The sequence below is a fragment of the Fukomys damarensis genome, unplaced genomic scaffold (assembly GCF_012274545.1).
Source record: "Fukomys damarensis isolate Sample0158 unplaced genomic scaffold, DMR_v1.0_HiC HiC_scaffold_1, whole genome shotgun sequence".
Lineage (NCBI taxonomy): Eukaryota > Metazoa > Chordata > Mammalia > Rodentia > Bathyergidae > Fukomys > Fukomys damarensis.
The window spans coordinates 11,112,353-11,128,889 of record NW_022900913.1 but is presented as its reverse complement, the minus strand read 5'-3'; the positions used below and the strand labels follow the sequence as shown (position 1 = coordinate 11,128,889).

At 43.0% G+C, this 16,537-nt stretch overlaps 1 long non-coding RNA gene across 2 annotated transcripts in view; it reads right to left on the bottom strand.

Annotated features, from left to right (window-relative positions):
- LOC104867225 overlaps positions 1-16,525 on the bottom strand; it is a 28,290-nt gene extending 11,765 nt beyond the window's left edge. Inside the window, exons 1-3 of one of the 2 annotated variants that reach the window (XR_004517497.1) lie at positions 16,332-16,525; positions 15,484-15,648; positions 9,757-9,818 (exon numbers count right to left, since the gene is read on the bottom strand). This is a non-coding gene — a long non-coding RNA (uncharacterized LOC104867225). The remainder of the gene's footprint in view (positions 1-9,756; positions 9,819-15,483; positions 15,649-16,331) is intronic. The other variant, XR_781709.2, reaches the window with a different exon arrangement.
- Positions 16,526-16,537: the final 12 nt, after the last annotated feature.

Sequence of the window (16,537 nt, the reverse complement as noted above, 5' to 3'; positions counted from 1 at the left end):
AGCATCTCTTAGGCTGGGAGGCTGAGCGAGGAGGATCCCAAGTTCTGCCTGGCCTGGACAATTTAGCAAGACTCTGTCCCAAAACATTTCTTTAAATTTTTTTAGAGGAAAAAAAAAATCTGCAAAAAAAAAAAAGTAGGTCAGTTCATTAGCCATTTTGTTTTCAAGAAGAAAAAAAAAAGAAAATGCCTTTTCATGCAAAATATTTTGCTGTGAATAGATAGCACTATTTAGGGATGAGGATTACTTATGCTATTCCTGTAGTATCCTAATTACCTTTTCTTTAATGTGCATGTAGCATAAAGGACAGAAAATGAAAAAGAATCAACACAAAGAGCTCAGATTCCACTCACAAATCTGTGTTGTAGCCTGCAATCTGTCAGAAAAGTCTGTAAATCCCCCCGCCACACTTTCTTTTTGGTATAAACACTTTTTATTTTGAGCCTTTCTTTCTCTTATGCTAATAAGAAATTTTTAAAGCAAATATGAGCTAAAACGGAAGATAAGTGGTAAAGCAGGCTTCTCTTAAATGCTCTATGTGATCTTCCCGCTGGCCTCATTTTGAATCGTTCTCAGAAAACTTTGCAATGAGCTGTCACCCTCCAGACAGAGCTGAGCTGGTCTTCTCTGGAGCTGAGTGAGCTTACCTGGGGCTGGAGCGAGAAGCCCAGGACCCAGACTGCAGTGGAAAGGGGACACCTGGCCCTGGGAGCACTGGTCACAGGGCCAGGATGGTGGAACTTGAGGGTGAGTCCTGAGCTCATCAGTGAGCAGTGGTGTGACCCTAGGCAACTTACTTTTCATTAAACCGAAAGCTTAAAATTGTACATTTTAATAATTTTTATTTATACTGATAGCATTCATCATGGGGAGCTGACACACAGACACAACACATCCTAATCCTTTCTACATCCCCCTCCCCCCTCCCTTCCTTCTTCTGGGAAAATTGTGAATTTTTACTGTGTACAACATGATGCTTTCATGTATGCATGCACTGTGGAATGATAAATCAAGCTATTTAACAAGTACATTCTCTCATATGCTTATCTTTGGGGGAGGTGAGAACACTTTAAATCTACTCTCCTGGCAATTTTCAAATACACAATATGTTGTTTTTAATTCTTTCCACGAGGATGTACAACTGATCTCTTGAACTTACACCTCCTGACTGAAGTTCTCTGTTCTTTGACTAACACCACCTCCCTCCCCTGACCTTCAGTTCCTAGGAACCACCATTTTGCTTTCAAATTCGATGAATTTGAGTTTTGCTTTGTTGTACTTCATTCGTGCTAAGTGAACTCTCTACCACTGAACTACATCATCTACCCCTTTTTTTTATTTTGTTTGAGGCAGAGTCTCACTAGGTGGCCCAGGCGGGCCTTGATCCTTCAATCCCCTTGCCTCAGCCTCTCAAGTAGCCGGGATTACAGGCACATGCCTAGGTGAGGTTGACTTTTTGCTCTCACACATAGGCAAAGTCATATTGTCTTTTGTTTTTTTGTTTTGAGACAGGATCTCACTATGTAGTTCAAGCTAACCTTGAAATCACTATGTACCCCAGGCTGGCCTAAAACTTGCAGTGGTCCTTTTGCGTCAGCATCCCAAGCGCTGGGATTACAGGTGGGTACCACCATGCCCAGCAACATTTATCTTTCTGTGCCCAGTGCATTTATTTCCCTTAACATAATGTCCTCAGGACTCATCTGTGTTGTTGCTAATGACAGGGTTTCCTTCCTTTGAAAGGCTGAATCGTATTCCATTGCATACATATACCACCATCAGAAGATACTTAGGTTGTTTTCTTTCTTGGTCATAGTGGCTAGTGTTGCAATTAACATGGGAGTGCAGATGTCTCTTCATTATGCTGTTTGCATTTGCTACAATCCAGCAGTTCCACTATTGGAAGTATCGTAATTCTGTTTTTGAGAAACTTCCCTACCTGGAGACAAGCAAATAAGCCTCTCTGAGTCCTGGCTTCCTCGTTTGTCAAATGAAGATTAACAGTGTCCATTGCACAAACTCTGCACTGCTAAATCTTGAGATCAGTTCTCCTTATCGCACTCGTACTAGTACTCTTGGTCACTTTCTCCTGTTGCATTAAACTAAGCACTGTCTCCTCCTACTCCTGCAACCCCCTAGCATGTGTTCTCTTCCTAGGTATGGGTGCAACACTGAGATTTGGTCCTTGAGCCTTGAATTTCCTCACTCCCTTGATCCCACCCGGCCCATGCCCTCACCATCACCTTCCTGCTGAAGACTCCTAAACCAAAACCCAGACTCATCTCTGAGCTGCAGACTACACAGTGCGCAGCCCTGCCTATGACATCCCCACCTGCTGTCTGCTGGACGTCACATCTACTGGAGCATCTACTCCCAACTCTTTATTCCCATCTCCAGGCCAACTTGGCTCCTCTTCCCAAGCTGCCTACTTCAGAAGATGGTTCCCTTGGCTTGGGCTCAGGGTTTGGCTTCAGATTCTTCTCTTGTTGTTACATCATATCCAAAGCCATCAGCAAATATTGGCATTATAACTTCAGAGAATACCCTAAATCCACCACCTCTCTCTCTTCAAGCCACACTTCCCTCCTAGCCTGTACTTCCTGTCTGAGCCCCTGTTTCCACCCTATGTCTTCCCCACCCATTCTCCACTCAGCCAGCAGGGTGCCTCCTTGCTGAAAAGTCCAAGTGCAAAGTCTCCACGGAGACTTAAGGCAAACTCTTAGCTGTGAGCCCCTACAAGAATCAAAAAGAAAATTAAAAACTGCCAACATACAATGGCACAGGGTAAACATCCTCAGTCCAAAAAGGAGTGACAGGCAGATACAAAGAAATCAGGCCAAAACAAGACTGAAATACAGCAGGGCAAACATTAAATTCTGCAGGTCTATGAGCAGCACTTCAGGAAAGACATAACAAAGAGATATTAATCCAAAGGCCTTGGGCCTTTGCCCCTACAGCACTAACTGAAGCACCCCTCCTAGATTCCGAGCATCTGGTCTCTCTACTGCCCCAGGGTACCCATTGCACTTTCAGCTTCATTGTCATAGCTTCATCCACTGCCTTTTCAATGGCATATTGCCTGGGTGCCCAGGACTTCTTCTAAAATCTGGGAAGAAGCCTTCCTGGCCCTATTCTTGCATTCTGCATTCTATATGCCTACAAAACAAACACCACATGGATGATACCAAGGCCACCAGTTCAAACAGTAGCCAAGCCCTGTTGTACCATGGCTGCAGAGGTCTCCAAGAGCCTGGATGGCTGTCTCAATCCCCCTCCCTGGGAAAATAAGATAATAAGAGAGCGTTATTTTGGCTCAGTCTCAGTATAGTAGGCTGGCTCCAAATCAAGACAGCATGGCATAGGTCATGGTAGAGGAATAGCTGCTCACCTCATGGCAGAGAGAGAAAGGAGGACCTGAGCAGGGAGTTACACCTTTCCAGATTATGGCTCCAGTGACCCATTTCTTCTAACCAAGTCCCACCTCTGAAGGGCAAGTCAGCAATTTCACTCCCATAATCTGCTGACTTTCCAAAGGTCCCCCATAGTCCAATCACCTTCTAAAAGTCCCACCTCTGAGCATTTGAAGTTTTGTGGGAACATCTAGACATAAACCATAACACCAATCAAAACTTTGATGTTTCTGTCTCCTTTATACCCCCTCAGACTGACTCTGAAAATTGGCTCCCCAATTTTTTTGTTGTTGTTGTTCAGAAAACACAATCAACTTATACTTAGTAAGTATTGCTATTTTGGGCATTGCATAAAGTTAAATATATTAAATTTTGTGAAAGAAAGGTAAAATCTGGGAAAAGCAAACCAAATAAACTTGTAGGGTAATTTGAATTAGAAACTGGGACATAAATCTAACTTGTTATTGATCTTCACATTTTTTAAGCTTCACGCTACGTGTTCTGCATGGTCATCTAGAGAATTGAGCACACACTCAGCACACTGTTGCACACACACTTTGCAAGAATTTAGTAGAGTGCTTGGGAATCACTGGAATGAGAACAAGATGCTCTTGTTCTGAGACAGGGCTGTCAGCAGTCAGCTCCCTGGTGCTGGTGGGCAGCCAAGCCAGCCTGAGATAAGGCTCAGCAGGCAACGTTCATGGCCACCAAGGAGGTGGACATCCCTGGCAACTACAGCTGACCTGGCCAGAACCACACTTGAGCCAAAGGCCCACCTGTGGCCCCAGGGAGGACACTGGGAGGGACCTGGAAAGTTACTAAGCCAAAGGCCAACACAACTGGGTCTCAGTCCAAAACTAGTTGAGCCCCCATGCACTCTAAGGGCAAAATACTCTTTTGGAGACACCTTGGCAGGATTCTTAGACAGAAGGAGACCAAATCACTGACCCAGGGAAACCAGACCCTCTCTGGAAGGAATAAGCCTTTTAAGGCATGACTGGAACATTCTTGGGTGGGGCATTTCATTGAAAAACAAACAATTTAACAGTTCATCTCCATCCAAAACAAGTCTCCCTGTGAGCAGCCCACCATTGCCTCCTCCTTGGGTCTAGACAAACTGAAGGCTTCTCATGAAGCTCCAGACTTTGCCCTGGCTGTGAGGATCACTTTTGCCCAATTCCTGGCTTTCTCTGGATCCCCACCCCAGTGCCCACTCCAGCCTGCATGCAGTCCTACCTGAAGCCGTGTGGGAGCCGCCCCCTTGAGCATCTGTTCCTCTGTCCACCTCAGAGACTATAGAGGGATGGTGTCCAGCAGCTGAGAGAACTAGCTTCGGAATCAGAAGCCTAAAATCCTGTTCTACCACTTTGAGCCATGTGGATGTGCAGGCCTGCCTGATGAATGAACGGCTGTGGATACTTTCCTCATCTCCACTTCCTGGCAGCAAGGTAATGGGATCCAAGGACTGGGCGCGCGTGCAAACACACACACACACACACACACACACACGCACGCACGCACCACTGCCAGAGAAGAGTGCACCTGAGTTCAATTTCCCACGGGAGCAGTCACAGCTGCGGTGTCCCATGGTCAGAAAGCTAGTTTTTCCCTACCTTCCTCTAGACACCTGGCTCCTAGGCTTAGTATCTGAGCAAGATGAATCCAGAGAGATCTTTCTTTCTTTTCTTTTCTTTTCTTTTTTTTTTTTTTTTTTTTTTTTTTTTTTTTTTTTTTTGTTGGGCATTTTTAATTTTTTTTTTTTTTTTTTTTTTTTTTTTTTTTTTTTTTTTTTTTTTTTTTTTTTTTTTGGTACTGGGGATCAAACTTGGGACCTTGTGCTTTCAAGGCAGGTGGGGGAACCACTGAGCTAAATCCCCGGTGCCAGATATATATTTCTTTGGGCAAGGCTACCCTTCCTTTATAAAAAATGAAACCCTGGGTGGGTCGCTGTACTAAAACATGAAAGAGCCCATGATGGGTGCAACCGTGCCTCAGCATAAAAACATCTCACTGTCAGGTGTGGAGGGAACAGAGACCTTATGCACACACACAGGATTTTGAGGATTCAGTTGGAAAAAAAAGAATGCAAACTATCTCAATGATTTTATATTGATTATATATTATAATAGTATTTTGTTAACCCTAAAATTAATTCCACCTGTTTCCTTTTTAATGAAGCTACTTGGCTAAATACATGGATTTGTTAATTCCTAGAACCTGAGAATATCACTTTGTATGATAAAAGACTCAACTTTTTCTTTTTCTTTATTTTGAGATGAAGGTTGTTGGATACTAGGATACTTAGATTCAGATCTCACAGTCTCCAGGATACCTTTCTTTTTGTTTTTTGGTACCGGTGAGAGAACTCAAGACCTTGCAAGGCAGGCACAGCGCCACTGAGCTACATCCCCGGCCAGCCTCCTGGATATCTTGCCTCAGAACAGGGAAGTATGTGAAGGCCGCATGGCCCTGGCTATGGGTGGAATGCAGATAACCCACCACTCCTGAGGCAAGACAGCATCTTCTGAGAGCTGTCAATAGATAGGCATTTGGGTGCAGAGAAAATCTGGTTCCTCAATTTAATCCTATCCACCCACTCGCTGCAGTTGTGTTCCATGAAACCCGTGCTTCTCTAACCCCTGCGCTTCTCACTAGCCAACCTCGGAGCTTGATTCCAGTTTGTCCACTAGACGCAGATCTCCTCCCAGCCCTCTTTCGTACCTTGAAAACTGTCTCCATCTCTTTTTCATGCCTTGTCGTTCCTCCCAAAAGGTAGCTGCAGCTCTCCATACATAGTCTAGTTAGTTCAAATTGACCTTAAACTGTGTATCCTAGGCAGGCCTCAAACTCAGCCTCCCAAGAGCTGGGATTACAGGTGTGTGCCCCCATGTCCGGCATCAACATTTTGTGCAATGGAAAAAGTTGAGATTCTCTAAGAACTCCCTGTCAGGACCACAACATTGCAGACAGGCTAGACATGACCTTGAGTTGTCTTCTGTTGGAGAAGTTCATTTGCAGTTATAACTGAAAAAGCTGGGCCTTATTAGACAGAAGCATCTTTTTGTTTATTTGATTGATCCGGTTGTGGGTGAGCGGGCGAGTTGGTGGGTTGTTTTGGTTTTTTTGACACAAGGTCCCACTGTGTAGCCTAGGCTGGACTCAAATTCAAGATCCTCTTGCCTCAGCCTCCCAAATGTTGGAATCGCAGGAGTGTACCACTTTGCTTGACTTAGACACAGCAGTTTGAGAAACAGCACATCCAGGATGATGTGACTAGGTTACCCAACCAAGGGGTGAGGGACTGCTCAGCTGCTCCTGTCTGGGGTACCCAGCAGTCACTGGATGACAGGACCCCAATCCTCTGACTGATCTGATTGAACCAGGGTCACTGACCCAAGCTGAGGTACACAAGGGCTCTTTTGTTAAAATACAGACCTGGGAACCACAGGGACCTAATAACAACTAAGCTCAGAGGCTATATGGTGGGCTTTTTCATCTTCTGTGCACTGCCTGGATCAGAAAGGCAGAGGATCCCAGAGTTGAGAGAGAGGGAGGATAGAATCCTGGTGATAGCTCAGTCCCTGGTTCTTGTCTCTTCCTATCAGAAGATCTGTATCTGCCTAGTAAAAACCTCTTTCCTGCTTCGACTAGGGTAGAGTCTGTTTTCTGTTTCTATAATGAAACACCTGAGGCCAAGATACCTATAAAGAAAAGAAGTTTGTTTCGATTCGTAGTTCTGGCCCAAGACTGAGGGCCCACAGGGGATGAGGCCTTCTTGTTGACAGAGTCCCAAGGAGGTGCAGGGTGTCACATGGCAAGATGGGGGCACACTATCTCTCTGGACCTTTCCAACTTCTTAGAAAGCCACGAGTATCCAATCACAGGGCTTCACCCTAAGGACCTTAGCAAATTCTAGCCCCCTATCAAAGGCCCCACCTTCTACCTTCTTAATCTCTCACCATGAGGATTTAACTTCAACTTGGGTTTCAGAGGGGACAAACCACACCAGCTGCTTTAAGCTGATGTCCCTTCCATTCTACCAAAGACACCTTCTCATGACTTGGTTGGGAAACATGAATGTAAGTGAAGTGAGGAGTTAGAGAAAAATGTGCCAACAAGGCAGCCCCATAGCTGCTGCAGGGTGACCCTGACTCCTGCAGTCCAAGGAAACCTTAACCTCTGCTGTCTCTACTCCCATGCCTGAGTGTATGTCCAGGCCCGAGCTAGCCATCACTCACTTCACTTTCAAGAAGCCACACATATGTCTGCTCATTCTCCAGGAACCATTTGGTTTTGCCTATGCCTTTTTTTAGAGGAATCTAGGCAAGTACTCTACCACTAACCTACATCCCCAGTCCTATTTTTTGCGACAGGTGCCCAGGCTGACCTTGAACCTGAGATTCTCCTCCTGAAGAGCTGAGATTACAGGCGTATATCAGTTTCTGGGTCTGTCTGTCTTTCTTTAGTTTTATGAGACAGGGTCTCACGAGGTAGTTCAAGCTGGCCTTGAAATCACTATGTAGATCAGGCTAGCCTCAAACATGGAGTGATTCTCCCACCTCAGCCTCCTGAGTGCTGGGATTACAGTCACGCACCACCACACCTAACTCCCATAACTTTTAGAACAACAGCAGAGGACGTACCATCGATTTAAATTGCCTCTAAAATTATTTGAAGTAGAGTTGGAACATGTAGCTCAGTGACAGAGCACTAGTTTAGTATCTTAGTTACTTACTCATTGCTGGGGCTAAATACCCAATATCTACAAGTCAAAGAAGGAAAGGTTTATTTTGGTTCACAGTTTGCAGAGGTCTCAGCCTCTACTCGGCTGGCTCCAAGGAAGGGTGGCATTGCAGGAGAGAAAGGGCTCATGGCAAAGCAGACAGGAAACAGCAATGCTCAGGAGAGCAGAAGGGTAACCCTCCTCTTCCCAGCAGGCTTCGCCTCCCCACATCACACCCAGCTATAAACCCAGCAGCGGGCCAATCCACTATCGCACACCCAAGACCCAGCTGCTCCCCAAAGCCCCACCTACAAGTGCATGAGGCTTTGGGGGACATCTAGATAGAACCATAACAGCCTGACCAAGGGCCTGAGTGTGATTCCCAGCACCACAAAAACATCAAAGAAATACAATTATTGGAATCTCTCACGATCCATACACCTCAACTGATAGCTCCCCTAAGTACATCCAGCCTGGACACTTCGTGTAATCGCTGCAGTGTATCTTTCATTGCTAAACAACACAGAATGTGGCTTTCCTTGCAAACGAAACCCAGACAAGAAGCTGTATGAGCAAGTGGCTTGGATCTAAGCTCTCTGTTCCTGATCTCCTTATCTATACAATGAGAGTGATGATAAACAATTCCTACCTTAGGGAGTCATGGGGATTGCATGCATAAATGCCTGTGATATGCATAACACTTTTCCTAGCACAGAAAAGACTCAACCCACGAAGTGTTAATGACAATGATACAATTGGTGTGCAATTTGATGCTCCGATCTCCCCCATCCCCGCTGGCCTTTCACCACCTACCAACGTGTTAAATATGCAGTTCCCAGTCTCATCCCGGGCATTTCCTCTGAGTTCTGCGCTCACTCCCAGGTCCCTGGTCCTCTCAGCCCAGCTTCTTGCTTGATTCTTGCTGTTATAAGCCTGCCCTGGATGGGCAGGCAGTAGGATTCCCCGCAGGGACCTCCTCGGAGCTCACAATCCCCTGTGAAAGACCAGTGTCCACACACAGAATATGTAGCTCACGTGGTCAGAGGCTCTTTGTCCGACCTGCATCGGGGCCTCCTGGAGTGCTTGGGCAAACACAGTCCCCAGGACACATCTCTACCTAGAGCAGGACTCATAAGCTCTGGGTGAGGACTGGGACTCTGCATTTTAAGCCTACTAATTTTAAGATGACCTGGCTTGATGATTAATAGCTTTATGAATATTGGTACTAGAGAACCAAGTTTACTGCTTCTTAGTTGTGAGACTTCAGACAATTTGCTGAATGTTGTATTTAATACACACACACAATGCACACACAGAGATTTAATAATAGTAGTAAATTCATAAGGTTATTTTGAGGATTAAGTAAAATAATGAAATTGCATCCTATGACCTTGTATATAATCTACATTAGTTCTGGTACCTCACAGAATCTTTGGGGGATTTTCTACATAAACTCATGTCACCTGTGCATGAAGAATTAGGTTTTCCTCCAATATGTTTGTCTTTTATGTCATTTACATGACTGATTGCACCACGACAGTAATGAAGATCTGTGAGAGGGTACATCCCACATTGTCCCCAAACCTTGGGTGATGGGGTTCGTTCTACTCAACTATAACATACCTAGTGTCTTGTACCATGCCCGGCATGCAGGAGCATCCAAAAGAGGTTCAACAGAGTTAGATCTGTGTGAAGATAAACATGACACTGGTTTCATTGGTACCTCACCGGACCAATGCATCTATTATAAAAACCCATAGTTAGTAAAGGGATACCACATTGAAATTAAAATTAAATGAGAAACTTTTTTTCCAGTACTGGACATTGAGCCCAAGGCTTTCACAATGAGCCACATACCCACTGCCCTTTTTGAGACAAAGTCTTGCTAAGTCACTAAATATCCAGGGTAGGATAGAACTCACAATTCTCCTGCTGCCACCTCCCTGAGTATCAGGATTACAGGGGTGAACCACAATGCCCAGCTAGAAGTATTTTCAAGTATAAGGCTCCTCTAGCAGAGTTTGGGAACATAGGGATAAGCTTTGTACTTAATGGGCAGCAACACTTGCAACTTGCTTGTCTGATAAATTGGTACCAAATGAGTAACCCTAAAAAGAGAAAACAGGTCTAATTAAAATGCAGTGACAAATCAAAGAACCATCGCTTTTCTTCCTTGTCTCTAGGACTGAAAGTGTGAGAAGTAGGAGAATGGCTTTTATATATTATCAAAATGTAAGAGAGGTCCTGTCGGTTTTAATTGTGATAGAAAAAAAAACACACTTAATGCCTTGGGAATTAAACTTTTAAACACAAAAGCTTACATAAAATTCAATTAAAACATATTACTTCACGTCTACTGGTGTCTTAGGATTGGGGTATAGAGAACAGAAAGATGTTATAGTATTTAAAATAGTTCCCACCTCAAGCAATTTAATATGCACACCCATGTCTATAGCGGCACAGTTTGTAATAGCTAAAACTTGGAAACAGCCCATTTGCCCACCAGTTGGAGATTGGATAAAGAAGATGTGGTTTTTCTATAAAATGGAGTACTATTCAGCCATAAAGAATGAGAAATTAGATTCATTCATAGGAAAATGGATACATATTGAGGATATACTCCTAAGTGAAATAGATAAGTCACACATGTGTAAATACCAAATAGTTTCTCTGGTGTGACTAAACTATAATAAATAGTACATAAAATCCTAATGATATAATTGAAAATGTGAAATAGGAACAAAAGGGCTAAAGGTGCAGGGAAAGTGGGAAGGGTAGGGGAAAGGTAATAAGGGAAAATAAAAAATGTGAGAAAATTAAAAAATGGAAATAAAAGTATTTTTAAATAGGGAAGGGAGGAGGGGGGTGAAGGGAGGGCAGGGACAAGGGGATAAAATGAGAACCAAGATATGTCATGTAAAGGTACAAGATCCTAATGATGAATGTAACTGTATTGTATACCTAAAATATACTAATAAACTCAATGAGAAATAAACAAAGAAATTTAATGTTTGGCAGTAGATATCAGATTTACTAGAAATAGAAACTAGTGCGAACCCACTCTTTGCCAAAATATAAAATGGAAAAGAAATTATCAAAAGGAGGCAAATTTACGCAGGAAATTTTTCTGAAGGACACAGTATTTCAAAAGAGCTTTAAAAATATTAACACACTTCAGATAGCAAGCAAGAATAAAAATGTAAACTTTAGAAAATACGTTTAATTACAGACATTTTAGGTTACACTCATCATTTAAAGAGAGAGTGGAAAAGGACAATAAAAAGGTAGCTGCATTTTGATTCGTTCCACTGCTCTGTTCATGAAGAACTGCCAGCCTCAAGGTTTGCAGTGTCAAGAGGAGTTACACATACACTTACATGTTATGTGTCGCCCAGTTAGCAAATCGTGAACTGCTCATCTTTGTAAAATACCTTACTTCCAAATTCCTGTTGATTACTGTTTTTTAGTAGCATGAACGGAATTGATCCTTTGTAGTCGAGGCCATTTTTTTAGAAGTAGGAGTTAATATTCAACCAACATAAAAATACCATCAGGTCACATAATTGGCCTGGAAGTGGTCTCTCCAAACATTTTATTGCCTAGCAATTATAGAGAAATAAAAGTTTATAAGAGTCCATAAGGCATATATAGATCTGTGCTTTGATTGAAGCTGCCTTAAATCTTTCCCTCAGAATAAGAAGGTAATAAACAAGAAAAAAGCTTGTACGATTTTTTTTGTCTGCTTATCCATAATTTTCCGTTGGATTTAGTTTTGTTTTTTAACACAGAAAACACAAATCTTTCCAAAGCCAAAAATCAGATAATAAGGTATATTCAGAGAAGTCTTTCTTCCATCCCTGTTCCGTCTGTGTTCTCTTCCTGCCTTCAAAGAGAAACATTTAACTAATTCTGAGCCCATCTTTCTAGTGTCTTTTCACAAACACAAATTCACATGTGTACGCTGGCCATTCATTTTCATACAGCTCTCCCTTTGTCCCCCAAAGAGCACACCATTTTACAGCCTGGCACCTTGCTTTTTCACTAAAATATTTAGCAGAGCACTCCTGATCAGAAATTTTCCCTGCTATTTATACCCCCAACCATTTGAAGCACCTGCGTGAGCCCTTTAAAACATTACTAACGAAGTCATTAAAAATGAGAACTGTAACTATCAGCAGAGTTTAGCTAGTTCTGCTTATCTAGATCACATTTCAATTTGGGGATAATTTGCCCACGTGTCTCACCTCTGCCTTCCAACTGGTGGCACATGCTGACAGCACAAAAAACTGATTTGGATCATCTGCCCAGGGAAACCAGAGCTAGGTTTGGGGCTGGAATGACCCAGAGACAGCAAGAGTAAAATTTGCAGTCAAGGTGAAGGAAACAATTTCTGTCTTTGATCATACTGGACAGAAATCATGACTTCTACAAAAGGATGTTGTTAATCCAAATATGGATTAGTGGCCGGGTGTGGTGGCACATGCCTGTAATCCCAGCACTCCAGAGGTTGAGGCAGGAGGATCGCTGTTAGTTCAAGACCAGCCTGGGCTATAGAGTGATGTTCCGGGTCAGTCTCAACTACATAGTGAGACCCTGTCTCAAAAAACAAAAAAACAAATATGGATTACTGGGTAGAATTGGAGGGGCCCCCTCACCATCCTCCCAGTGAGCCACAGAGCAGAACGAGGGAACACTAGGCCCAGATGTGGATGACAGGGCTTGAGTTTATACAGAATGTACTGTATTTGGGGGGAGTTGTGACTCATTTGAAAGCTAGACACCACTCTCTGACACTGTCTTCCACTGAAACTGTTAAATAAATTGGTTATCCAAAATACGTGATATGGGATAATTACGTGACCAGTATAGATAACTGTAAAATTAAGTTTGTACAAGTTTGCACAGTGTCTGCTTTCAAGCCATGTATATTGCTGCCAGCACAGTCTGATGTCACCAGGGCCCTCAGGTCAAGGAGCATTCTAGAACTGGATGACCTTACAGACATTTTATTCTGTCCTTTGCAGCAGATATGGGGCATCTTGAGCTTATTCATTTATGATCAATTCCAGAAAGAAAAAAATAAAGGTAAAACAAATGTACATAACATTCACTTTCTTTTTTGCATTAGCTTCTTTAAAAATTGGGATTAATAACTTTAGGCACTAAAAAGATATTGCTGGTCATTTATAAAACATACACAAAAAAGAAAAATTTTCTGTGCTCTTCAGTGGAACCTTGTTTTTCCAATGTTTTATAAATATTTTCTAAGCTTTTTTCTTTATAAACTTACATATGCTTATTATGTTAAATATAGAAAATAGTCAAACTTATTTTCTTCTAGCATTTCTTCCTACATGTACATACATTTCTTCTTACATGTATGAGGACAGAGTCTGTAAATCTCAATGATATTTGACCAAAAGGATTCCGATAAAAGACTTTTTAATGGAAAATAAAGGCCAGGCATGGTGACACACACCTACAATCCTAGCACATGGGAGGCCGAGGCAGGAAGATCATTGTGAGTTCAAGGCTGGCCTGGACTACATAGTGAGTTCAAAACCAACCTTAACTACATAGTGAGACCCTGTCTCAAAAAACAAATAATAAATGAAGGATAAAGTTATATCTTTCAAAAGAAAATCCACTCTGAACCTAAGTAACTGTGAGATCGCGTCTTGGTTTCTGGGTGACTTAGAAAACTTCCTCCTCATTACAATCACACATTCTGAACTTACCTTTTCCAACAACTACTAAGTTTTAAAAGGATAGAGGTAAAAACCCCTAACAAATCTGTTATTTGATTAAAATGGTCCATTCACTTCCATGTTTCTGTAGTGTTGTTGAAATTCATAGTGCTACAGTTTTAGTGAGCTGAAAATAGTCCAAGTTCTTATGTACGACAAGGAAAGAACTGCCAAATGTATACCTCATAGTAGGTAGTAAGTTTACTGAAGATCATGGAGTAGCAGGAATGGGCAGAAATGGACAAAAGTGGACAAGAAAACAAAAGGAGGTCTCGATAACTCCGGCCCGGTATTTATAGGGTCAGACGCCACAGATCCACAGAACTGTCCACCGTCCATTGCCCCTCACTCTCTGATGTCAGCAGTCTGTGTGACCTCCTAAATTTAATCCTGGATAATCGTTAGGGTGGTGTTTGGTTTATAGTTGAATGGAGAGAAGGGAAGTGGCTCCCACAACTTCCCCGCCTCAGGATTATGGAAGCGTGGGTGACCACCAGGATGGCTCGGTGATACAGTTGAAGGAAAGATGGGAAGGGAGTGACTCAGCTCCTTTGTTTTGCTGTTGTTGTTGTTGGTGTTTTTCAGCACCAGGGTCAAACTCAGGACCTTATGCTTGGAAGGCAGGTGCAGCAACACTGACCTAACTAAATCCCTGGTGCTCAGCTCCTTTGTTTCTAAACTGCACTAACAGTGCTCTGAAATCTGCAGAGCGTCCTTTTCCTTAATCAAAGATGACACTACTGAATCACTCCTTACAAAAACACTCATAGAACACTGAAGCTACTGGAGCACAGATGATGACCTTTCAATGATGGTCTACAATTTTCTCACCATGCCTCCTTAAGACCAAAAACTTGCCTCACCAGCAGCAGAGATGTGGCAGCCATGGCCCCAGAGCAAACCGGCCTTGATAACAATCGATCTAGGGCCTCATCAATCTCACATTCTAGACAGAGGGCAGTGTCATTAGGCCAGTTTAAGTGAAATGGGCTACAGAAATCTAGTCTCACAGAATGGATAAACCATGAGGTCATATTTGCTTTAGAAATGAACTCTTTCTTCCAGAGAATTCCTTTAAATAACCAGTCTCTTTTATGTGTACTTCAAGTAATAATCAACTACATTCAAACATACCCTTCAGGAACTTGCTCACGAGGAGAGTTCGGTACACAAGAATTTTCTGTTTCGCAGGGGGAAAAAAATCTTTTAAATGTTGCTGTTTGACACATTTAGCACAATAAACAATTATCGAAGTTTCATTTTAATTATAGGTGATGTAATTTGGGGTTACAAGGAGCTACAAGGCAAATTAGCTTGCTATTTTTCAAGGCCTTGTTCAAACTATATGGAATTTTAAAAGGGGGAAAAGGTACTTTGAAGGATATAAAGTATGTAAATGTTTAAGACTTTCAACGCAGTGGTGGAATACCTTTACTCAGGGCTTTGAGATCACAGGCTTGCTATTAATACAAACTCCAAAGCAAAATCGAGCAACAGTTTCATTCCTAAGAACAAAATACCCTACTGCCTTAGGAACTTTTCTCCTTGCTGAGACAAAATACCCAACGTACAAGTCAAGGGAGGAAAGGTTTATTTGGCTCACCATTTGTAAAGGTTTCGGTCCACAGTTGGCTGGCTCCGAGGCAGGGCGTCATGGAAGAAGAGCATCGCAGCGCAGAAACAGTTCATGGCAGGCAGAAGACAGCAAAAGCAAGCAAGCAAGGGACAAGATAGGCCTCTTTCTGTCCCCGATATTGTATCCAGGGTCCTGGGATGAGGGAGGTGCCAAATCAGAGGACTGATTCAGTAATCACACACCCTTAATCCTAGCACCCTTAATCCTAGCATTGCTGCATGAATCAGTCATACAGTAGATTCAGCCACCTCTGAAAAAGCCCCACCTGTGGCTGCATAAGGCTTCAGGGGACATCTACATACAGGCCACAACACCTACTATCTTCTCTCCCCATCTCCCCACCTCCCCAACCTGCTAATTGGGGTTGAACCTAGGCAGCTTGGAACTACAACCCTAACCCTTTTTATTATTTTATTTTGAGACAGGGTTTACCTAAATTGCCCAGGGTGGCCTTGAAGTTCAGTCCTCCTGTCTCAGCCTCCCTGGTAGCTGGGATTACATGCATTGGTCTCTACGCCCAACTTCTCTACTACTTTAATAATAAATTACTCCAATTCACTATGTTTATTAAACTTTTTAATTGGTGTGTCTAAGGGGCACAGAATAAAAGAGCAGGTCAGGCTATATAATTTGCCCAGCCCAGTACAAAATGAAAACACACAGCCCCTTGTTAACATATTAAGAATTTCAAGCGAGTAACTGCGGGCTGTGACCCCAGTGCAAGTCGGGCGCAAGGTCAAGAGCGGTAGGTCGAAGAATGCTGACTTTGTCACACTAACGAGCTGTAGGAAAAGCCGCTCAGCACAGCTAATTACCCGGAAATCAGTCGGAAGCTGGAGTGATGTAAAACCACCGATTTTTCACTTTCCCTTTGTTTTATTTTCTCTTTCCTTCAAAAGCGAGGCTTGCAAATTCGCATTTTTCTTTTTTTCACAACACTCGCACACTGTCAACAAACTGCCGGCGACAAGTCTGAGCGCCTCAGAAGGCGACCGGTCCCGCCGGCCTTTCCTGGATCTCT